Raw genomic sequence first — 10,749 nt, 5'->3', positions numbered from 1 at the left:
CCTCTGAAATTAGATATTTTAATAAAGCTTTGGTGACGTAAGATTGATTTCCCAGCGGTCTCATGAGCCAAACACTTTATCGGAGGTCTTGACTAGCCTACTTGATTACATTGGGCAGGACAAAAAGAAAACAGACTTCACTCAGCGGAGGGGAAGCTATGCTTGGGTTTTAACCAAATAAACCGAAATGGGGGGGGGGGGGGGGGGGCATGATTTATGTTTCTAAATACGAAGTATACGCAAATCACCAAATAACATATTGTTCCATGTGCATACAGTGTATTCGGAAACTATACAGACCCCTTGTACTTTTTTCACATTTTGTTACGTTATAGCCTTATTTTAAAATTGATTAAATCGTTTTTTTTCATTCTCCTCAATCTACACAATATCCCATAATGACAAAGCAAAAAACAGATTTTAGATTTTTTGGCAAATGTATTAAAAATTAAAAAAACAGATTTCACACTTACATAAGTATTCAGACCCTTTACTCAGTACTTTATTGAAGCAGCTTTGGCAGCGATTACAGCCTCGAGTCTTCTTGGGTATGATGCTACAAGCTTGGCACCTGTATTTGGGGAGTTTCCCCCATTCTTTGAAGATCCTCTCAAGCTCTGTCAGTTTGAATGGGGAGCGTCGCTGCACAGGTTTTTTCAGGTCTCTCCAGAGATATTCGATCTGGTTCAAGTCCGGGCTCTGGCTGGGTCACTCAAGGACATTGAGAATTGTCCCGAAACCACTCCTGCATTGTCTTGGCTGTGTGCTTATGGAAGAACTCACCTTCGAGTAAAGTGCATTAGCTGATGGAATAAAACGGCTCTCATCATTAGCCATTGACAACATGGTGCTATTTAGCAGCAGATTTTCACCAACATTTACATGGCGATACTTTCTTCATTCTCAACTTGGAAGCAACCAGTGTCTTCTAAACTCCCAACGCTAGCTGCAGGTAAAACGTTTGAATTGAGAAAATGCTCCATTGTTAAATAAAATACATTTTTGCTCCATTAAGTAATTCAACAATGTATAGGCTACGCTGCCATTTTAGAGAATATTTGTCTTCTCTCATGGATCACTGAAAAGCAACGCTTGATTTCTGAGTTGCACACATGAAGTGTAGCCATTGTTCCCTCCATTTGGGGGGGGCACTGAGCAAATTTCCGGTCTGCTTAGTGCAAACTTGAACGTTGTGAAAATTCTGCGTTTACTGTGAACACTGAGGATGTATCCATTTTAAGTTATAATTTTAACAGCGGTCAAGTAGGCTGCTGTGGCTATTTGATTGTAATGTAGGTCTGCCAGAGTGGTCTAACATCAAAAATAACGGAGAAAATACACCCCATAAAATTTTAACATAGAAATAGCTGGTCTATCATTATGTCTAGAAATGATGCAGCTAATGGCAAAGTGATGTCAAAAGTTGCATGTTTGAGTTCGTCAGGGAGAATTGTTTTTATTTTTTACTAGATCCGTAACTTCTCTTAACTTGTCACTTCTGACATTAGCGGCATCCCATCTATCCAAAGCCTGTCCTATTGGCTGGAGTCCTCAACTAGGGTGTGAAGGGAATATAAACACTGTTCGCCTCTGCACATGTATTATTGTTTTTGTTTAGTTTATAAGACGGAGCCGAATAGCATCATGGTAATAAAAAAAATCGCAATGCATAGGCTACTTTACTGTTCTAATGCGCATGTAATTATGTGCAATGATTTCCGAGGGGGGGAAAAGTGTTCGCTGTTTGAAGTAATGTCTTTGTTGTAATATCGCGAACTGACGTAGCAGTTTTACCATTACTGATTCCAGCGTTAAGTTGCCCTGTGCCATCATGATCCCCCTCAAAACGTATTCCTTCCCAACCTTCAATCTCTCTCTCTCTCAATTCAATGTCTTTATTGGCATGTGAAACATATGTTAACATTGCCAAAGCAAGTGAAGTAGACAATAAACAAAAGTTTATTATCGCTCTCTCTCGCGCGCTCTGTAACTCGTGGCACGACTTCTCCTTGCCACTTGGGGCCGCAATGGTAGAAGACATGGCAGTGCTAGAAGACAGCGCATACAGTGTGGATATGAAACTAGTACACAAATCAAATCCAATTTTATTGGTCACATACACATGGTTAGCAGATTTTAATGTGAGTGTAGCGAAATGCTTGTGCTTCTAGTTCCGACCGTGCAGTAATATCTAACAAGTAATCTAACAATTTCACAACAACTACCTTATACACACAAGTGTAAAGGAATGATTAAGAATATGTACATATGAATATATGGATGAGCGATGGCCGAACGGCATAGGCAAGATGCAGTAGGTGGTATAGAGTACATTATATAAAGTGGCATTGTTTAAGTGACTAGTGATACATTTATTACATCCAATTATTAAAGTGGCTAGAGATTGAGTCTGTATGTTGGCCGCAGCCACTCAATGTTAGTAATGGCTGTTTAACTGTCTGAGATAGAAGCTGTTTTTCAGTCTCTCGGTCCCAGCTTTGATGCACCTGTACTGACCTCGCCTTCTGGATGATAGCGGGGTGAACAGGCAGTGGCTCGGGTTGTTGTCATCCTTGATGATCTTTTTGGCCTCCCTGTGACATCGGGTGGTGTAGGTGTCCTGGAGGGCAGGTTGTTTGCCCCCAGTGATGCGTTGTGCAGACCTCACTACCCTCTGGAGAGCCTTACGGTTGTGGGCGGAGCAGTTGCCATACCAGGCGGTGATACAGCCCGACAGGATGCTCTCGATTGTGCATCTGTAAAAGTTTGAGTGTTTTTGGTGACAAGCCAAAAACAGTGGTAGAAAAATTGCCCAATTGTCATACTTGAGTAAAAGTAAAGATACCTTCATAGAAAATGACTCAAGTAAAAGTGAAAGTCACCTAGTAAAATACTACTTGAGTAAAAATCTAAAAGTATTTGGTTTTAAATATACTAAAGTATCAAAAGTAAATGTAATTGCTTAAAAATACATAAGTGTAAAAGTATAAATTATTTCAAATTCCTTATATTAAGAAAACCAGACTGCACTATTTTCTTGTTTAGCCAGGGGGCACACCAACACTCAGACATCATTTACAAACGAACATGTGTTGTTTAGTGAGTCTGCCAGATCAGAGGCAGTAGGAATGACAAGTGATGTTTTTTTCTTGATAAGTGTGTGAATTGGACCCTTTCCTGTCCTGCTAAGCATTCAAAATGTAACAAGTCTTTTTGTGTGTCAGGGAAAATGTATGGAGTAAAAATTACATAATTTTCTTTAGGGATGGAGTGAAGTGAAGTAGTCAATAATTTAAATAAAGTTAAGTACAGATACCCCCAAAAAACAACTTTAATAGTACTTTAAAGTATTTTTACTTAAGTACTTTACACCACTGCTAGTACACTTTTTCACACAACAGTCACACACACATCCCTTTGTGTATGGAAAACTTACTTCATGATTCTTCTAATATACTTATAATGGAGTAAGTATTTCCCTAGGCCCCCAAGCCATTCCAGAGTGTGCGTCCTGACACAAAGCACTTCTTTATTAAACTAACTTTGCTTACCCAGCTGTCGGACTGTGTCAGTGGAGACAAGAGGTTTGGGAAAGTGTGTTAACACTGCCTTTGAAGAGCTGCCATTGACAGAGGCAGAGAGGTAAGTTCCAAATGGCAACCCACTCCTTACATAGTGCACTACTTTTGATCAGAGCCCTATAGCCCCTAATCAAAGGTAGTGCACTGTGTAAGGAATAGGGTGACTTTTGGTACGCAACCAAAGTGAATTAGCACCTCCTGTCTGACAGCTCTCTGTTGGCGGAGGGTTCTCCCGAGTTGAGTGGAATGGCGGGTACATCCCCCGGGATGCCACTGGTCCAGCTCCGTTTCATCTGGAGAGAGAGGGAGCCATTGGTCTAGCTCTGCTTCTTCTGGAGAGAGAGGGAGGCACTGGTCCAGCTCTGTTTCTTCTGGAGAGAGAGGGAGCCACTGGTCCAGCTCTGTTTCTTCTGGAGAGAGAGGGAGCCACTGGTCCAGCTCTGTTTCTTCTGGAGAGAGAGGGAGGCACTGGTCCAGCTCTGTTTCTTCTGGAGAGAGAGGGAGCCACTGGTCCAGCTCCGTTTCATCTGGAGAGAGAGGGAGCCATTGGTCTAGCTCTGCTTCTTCTGGAGAGAGAGGGAGGCACTGGTCCAGCTCTGTTTCTTCTGGAGAGAGAGGGAGGCACTGGTCCAGCTCTGTTTCTTCTGGAGAGAGAGGGAGCCACTGGTCCAGCTCCGTTTCATCTGGAGAGAGAGGGAGCCATTGGTCTAGCTCTGCTTCTTCTGGAGAGAGAGGGAGGCACTGGTCCAGCTCTGTTTCTTCTGGAGAGAGAGGGAGCCACTGGTCCAGCTCTGTTTCTTCTGGAGAGAGAGGGAGCCACTGGTCCAGCTCTGTTTCTTCTGGAGAGAGAGGGAGCCACTGGTCCAGCTCTGTTTCTTCTGGAGAGAGAGGGAGCCATTGGTCTAGCTCTGCTTCTTCTGGAGAGAGAGGGAGGCACTGGTCCAGCTCTGTTTCTTCTGGAGAGAGAGGGAGCCACTGGTCCAGCTCTGTTTCTTCTGGAGAGAGAGGGAGCCACTGGCCTAGCTCCGTTTCTTCTGGAGAGAGAGGGAGGCACTGGTCCAGCTCTGTTTCTTCTGGAGAGAGAGGGAGCCACTGTTTATGCAGGCAGCCCAAATTCTGATATTTTTTCAACTAATTGGTCTTTTGAACAATCACATTAAAATTCTCATCACTTGGGAGTTTAATTCACAACCTCTCGGTTGCTAGCAACCTGAATTTCCTGTTATGCCACTGGATCTGTGGGTATGATAAAAAATAATTAAGTTTAGAACCAATAGGCATTATGTCATTTGTCCTTGTAAGGGAACCCTTTTGGATTCTAAACAGAACCCTGTAATGAAGAACCCTCTGGTTCCAGATAGAACCAATGACAGGTTCTACAGTTATACTTCTAGGATATTTCAGATGTGCTTTAGGCACACACTGTTAAAAATGATCTGTAAGTTGACGGTAAGTTACCATCTACTGTGCATTTTCCAGTAACGTCATGGCTGTTGGTCACTGAGAAGTTCCTGTTTAATTTTTTCAATAACTTACTGTCAGCTGGTTGCCATGTAGTAATACAACATTAGAGCAATTTCCAGGCAACTCACTCACATTAGGTTACTGTGAAATGCAAAGGACGCTCTTAAATGTCATGCTTTTACAACAATTGCGGAACTGACCGTGTTAAAAGAGGTGCTTAACTTCTGACAACATAACCATCAACCATTTAAACTGGTACAACACTTCCACTGACGGTTGGCACAAATACACATATATTAGATTACACCCCCAAATATGATAATGAGCCCCACTGGTTCATTGCCCCCACCTAAATTTCAAAGCAGATGATTGTACCTTTTATCAAAAGTATTGGGTAGAAAAAATTTACCATTTATACTAGATTATCCACACATGTACCCTAAAAGGAATAGACCAGTTCCATGAGTTCCTATGTGTTCCTATCGTATGTGTACCTTTGACCTTTTTGAACCCCAGGGAACAACACTGTACCCTAACCGTACGCAAATTTTGAGATTGTGTGGATGTATGTTCTTGGTAGGAAAGTACTCGGTGACAATGCTAACACATTAATGTCCTTCCACCCAAAAGCTTGCAAGTTCAAATCCCAAAAGCATCTATGCACACTTTGCATCAAATGTCCCTGAGCACAGCTATTTTTTATGTTGATGTTATCAGATAATCAGAAAATGATTTAATTGATTCAGGGCAACTTTTAGCAAAGTGCATGAAATGTATTTTTGCCATTAAATCTGTGATCAATCTCTGTCATGCCACAGATTTGGTGGTGTAGCAGGAAATTTGCTTCATTAGTATGCAAGCTGTTTTGGGTTCAAATCCCAAGTGAGGTATAGACTAGTATTCAGTATTCAGCAGCATACTGTCATTTTACAGCAATAACACCTTCATTCAGCTGTAACAAAACAGTAACTTGTTGTTGTTTACTTTACTTTCCCTGACAAAGAACCCCTTTTTTTGTGTGTGTGTGTATGCTGGTCCAGCATGCTCTAGCTCAGGGATGTGAAACTCCAGGGCTCGGGGGCCTGATTGGTGTCACACTTTTGCCCCAGCCCCAACTAATCCACCTTATTCCAATAATGAACTAATCACGATCTTCAGTTTAGAATGAAATTAGTTTAATCAGCTGTGTTTTCTAGGGATGGGGAAAAGGTGTGACACCACTCCGGCCCCCTGAGGACTGGAGTTGTGCATCCCCGGTCCAGCTGGTCAAGCTGGTCTGCAAAACTACACCCATCATTATCATATTTCCCAGCATGGTCTATTGCAGTTTGATTTTTAGAATTGTTTGTTTCAACATCTGTGTTTTTGCATGTACATTAATAGATTAATGTATCAATTGATTTATCTTATGCTGCACAAAGATGAAATACATTTGACTAAACTAATCCAATCTTTTAGTTGGACTTATTGCACTTATTGGTTCTTCCAGTTTAGATGGCTTAGCTAGTCTCATTCATCTATTTTACGCTGGCAGTCATTCTGAATGCAGATTGTGGGTGAAGATCCAACAATTGGAATGTTATATCTCCACTCAGGCTGGATTCCAATGGAAATTAGATATCACTTTGCAAGTCAGCATAATGTGACTTGATGCTGGTTTTGTGGGTAACCAATTTATGCTGGTCACCAGCAAAAATACAGCAAAGACTGGTCACCATTGAAAACAAAATGAAGGCTGGTCTATGCAGTTTTTTTCATCAGGGTTGACCAAGCTACATAAAGGCTACTATGGGTATGGGCCACTGAGACTGCAGGCTGCTGGATGGGAAGCTAGAGTAATGGCAGCAGCATCTCTCCCTCCCTGGGCTGTTGATGTAGAAGTCTGAAGACAGGAAGGAGAGCTAGACAGACTATATGCCTGGCAAGGGCACATCTGGCTCTAAGTAAATAAGGCATGAAACACTCATATCTGAATGGCTTCTGGAAACTACGGTTATCACTTCACATACGAAGGGACACTGAAGAGAATCACGGTCCGTGTTTTATAAGCAGAATGTAGCTTCACTTTAGAAAAAAATAGTAATTTGAGGACAAGGACATTTTGAACATGACAGGAAAAATTATTGAGACTGTCACACCATTATTCCTTTCTCCAGTGTAGTGCCGATTTGTAATCTTGTACAGGCCTCTCTCTGTATTGTGTTCATAATGGATTCTGTCCTTATCCTAGTTAGCCACTCTCTTTCTAAAGAACCCGAGGAGAAAGAATATCGATTTCTAAGCATGATGGGAGAAAAGGCTCCGTGGCTGGCCTGAGACGTAATTTGAGCTCAGATTTATTTTTCCACCAAATGACTTTCAGAAAACAGCCAAGATGTCGTTCATCTGATTACCACTAACCTAGTTCCAGGAAGGCTATATATAATTAACACTAGAAGCTTATTACCTAAAATGGATCAATTGAAAGTGTGGGTTCACAGCTCCAATCCAGATGTGTTGGTCATTACTGAGACGTGGTTAAGGAAGAGTGTTTTGAATACTGATGTTAACCTTTTTGGTTATAACCTTTTTTGGCAAGACAGATCTTCCAAAGGTTGGGGGAGTGGAAATCTCCAAGGATCACCTTCATGCACGGTTATCTCTACCAAGTCTGTCCCCAAGCAATTTTATTTGCTGGTTTTAAGCATTAAACTTTCAAATAGCTCTTTGTTGACTGTTGCTGGGTGGTATCCTCCATCAGCACAGGCCTGTACTCTACCTGCCCTAAGCTCTCTCTTGGCCCCTTACACTAAGTTTGAATTTGTTCTGCTTGGTGACTTAACATGGGACATGCTAAACCACCTGACCAAGTCCTCAAGCAATGGGACTCCCTAAATATTTCTCAGATTATTAAAAATCCCACAAGGTATGACTCCAAACACCCAGAAAAGGCTACTTTCCTCGACGTTATCCTCAAAAATAATTCTGATAGGTGTTTTCTCTAATGACCTTAGTAATCACTGTTTTACAGCCTGTGTTCGTAATGGCTGCTCAGTGAAATGACCTGTTTATCTAACTTGTTGGAAAAACTTGTCAATAATAAACTGACTAGCTTTCTTGATGTCTATAGTATTCTCTTGGGTATGCAATCTGGTTTCCCGCTCAGGTTATGGATGTGTCACTGCAACCTTAAAGGTCCTCAATGATGTCACCATTGCCCTTGATTCTAAGCAATATTGTGCTGCTATTTTTACTGACTTGGCCAAAGCTTTTGATACGGTAGACCATTCCATTCGTGTGGGCCGGCTAAGGTGTATTGGTGTCTCTGAGGGGTCTTTGGGCTGGTTTGCTAACTATCTCTCTCAAAGAGTGTATAAAGTCAGAAAATCTGCTGTCTCAGCCATTGTTTGTCACCAAGGGAGTACCCCAAGGCTTGATCCTAGGCCCCACACTCTTCTCAATTTACATCAACAACATAGCTCAGGCAGTAGGAAGCTCTCTCATCCATTTATATGTAGATAATACAGTCTTATACTCAGCTGCCCCCTCCCTGGATTTTGTGTTAAATGCTCTACAACAAAGCTTTCTTAGTGTCCAACAAGCTTTCTCTACCCTTAACCTTGTTCTGAACACCTCCAAAACAAAGGTCATGTGGTTTGGAAAGAAGAATGCCCCTCCTCCCACAGGTGTTATTACTACCTCTGAGGGTTTAGAGCTTGAGGTAGTCACCTCATACAAGTACTTGAGAGTATGGCTAGACGGTGCACTGTCCTTCTCTCAGCACATATCAAAGCTGCAGGCTAAAGTTAAATCTAGACTTGGTTTCCTCTATTGTAATCGCTCCTCTTTCACCCCAGCTGCAAACCTAACCCTGGTTCAGATGACCATCCTACCCATGCTAGATTACGGAGACATAATTTATAGATCGGCAGGTAAGGGTGTTCTCGAGCAGCTAGATGTTCTTTACCATACGGCCATCAGATTTGCCACCAATGCTCGTTATAGGACACATCACTTCCCTCTATTCTCCTCTGTAAACTGGTCATCTCTGTATACCCGCCGCAAGACCCACTGGTTGATGCTTATTTATAAAACCCTCTTAGGCCTCACTCCCCACTATCTGAGATGTATACTGCAGCCCTCATCCTCCACATACAACACCAGTTCTGCCAGTCACATTCTGTTAAAGGTCCCCAAAATACACACATCCCTGGGTCGCTCCTCTTTTCAGTTCGCTGCAGCTAGCAACTGGAACGAGCTGCAACAAACACTCAAACTGGACAGTTTTATCTCAATCTCTTCATTCAAAGACTCAATCATGGACACTTTTACTGACAGTTGTGGCTGCTTTGTGTGATGTATTGTTGTCTCTACCTTCTTGCCCTTTGTGCTGTTGTCTGTGCCCAATAATATTTGTACCATGTTTTGTGCTGCTACCATGTTGTGTTGCTACCATGCTGTGTTGTCATGTGTTGCTGCCTTGCTATGTTGTTGTCTCTTTATGTAGTGTTGTCTCTCTTGTTGTGATGTGTGTTTTGTCCTATATTTATATTGTATTTATTTTTTATTTTTAATCCCAGGCCCTCATCCCCGCAGGAGGCATTTTGCCTTTTGGTAGGCTGTCATTGTAAATAAGAATGTGTTCTTAAACTGACTTGTCTAGATAAATAAAGGTACACAAAATATATATAAAAAAAATATTTATACCACTGTATGGTATGGTTCCTAGCATAGGAGGTAGACCTACAGACACCTACTCACATAAAACAAATATATAAATACTATTCACTATAGGTTTTTTGCATACTAAAGTACTAAAGTGTAATATTTACTGTAAGATTTACAGTTCACTATAGTATAAATACTGTAGTTAAAGAAAATTGTAGTATTTACTATAGTAATTACTGTAGTGTTTTTGTGGACTATACTGTATTATTTACTCAAGTGTTTTTGCAGAGATTACTGTAGTATTATAGTGTTTTTGTTTTATTATCTTTGACATAGGCGCACAATTGTCCAGCGTTGTCCGGGTTTGCCGGGGTAGGCCGTCATTGTAAACGAGAATTTGTTCTTAACTGACTTAAAATCAAACTTTATTTGTCACATGCGCCGAATACAACAAGTGTAGACTTTACCGTGAAATGCTTACATATAAGCCCTTAATTAACCAACAGTGCAGTTCAAGAAGAAGAAAATATTGACCAAATAGACTAAACTAAAAAGTAACACAACAACGATAATGAGGCTATATCCAGGGGGCACCGGTACCGAGTAAGTGTAGGTGGGGGTGAAGTGACTATGCATAGGTAACAAACAAACAGCGAGTAGCAGCAGTATACAAAAGGGAGGGGGGTCAATGTAAATTGATTTGATGCATTGTTCAGCAGTCTTATGGCTTGGGGGTAGAAGCTGATGAGGAGCCATTTGGTCTTAGACTTGGCGCTCCGGTACCGCTTGCCATGCGGTAGCAGAGAAAACAGTCTCTAACTTAGGTGATCCAGTTGCAGAGGGAGTTGTTTAGTCCCAGAGTCCTTAGCTTAGTGATGAGCTTCGTGGGCACTATGGTGTTGAACGCTGAGCTGTAGTCAATGAACAGCATTCTCACATAAGTGTTCCTTTTGTCCAGGTGAGAAAGGGCCGTGTGGAGTTCAATAGAGATTCCATCATCTGTGGATCTGTTGGGGCGGTATGTGAATTGGAGTGGGGCTAGTGTGTCTGGGAGGAC

This window comes from Salvelinus namaycush, chromosome 7 (genome assembly GCF_016432855.1).
Source record: "Salvelinus namaycush isolate Seneca chromosome 7, SaNama_1.0, whole genome shotgun sequence".
Taxonomy (NCBI): domain Eukaryota; kingdom Metazoa; phylum Chordata; class Actinopteri; order Salmoniformes; family Salmonidae; genus Salvelinus; species Salvelinus namaycush.
This window is presented reverse-complemented; position numbering follows the sequence as displayed.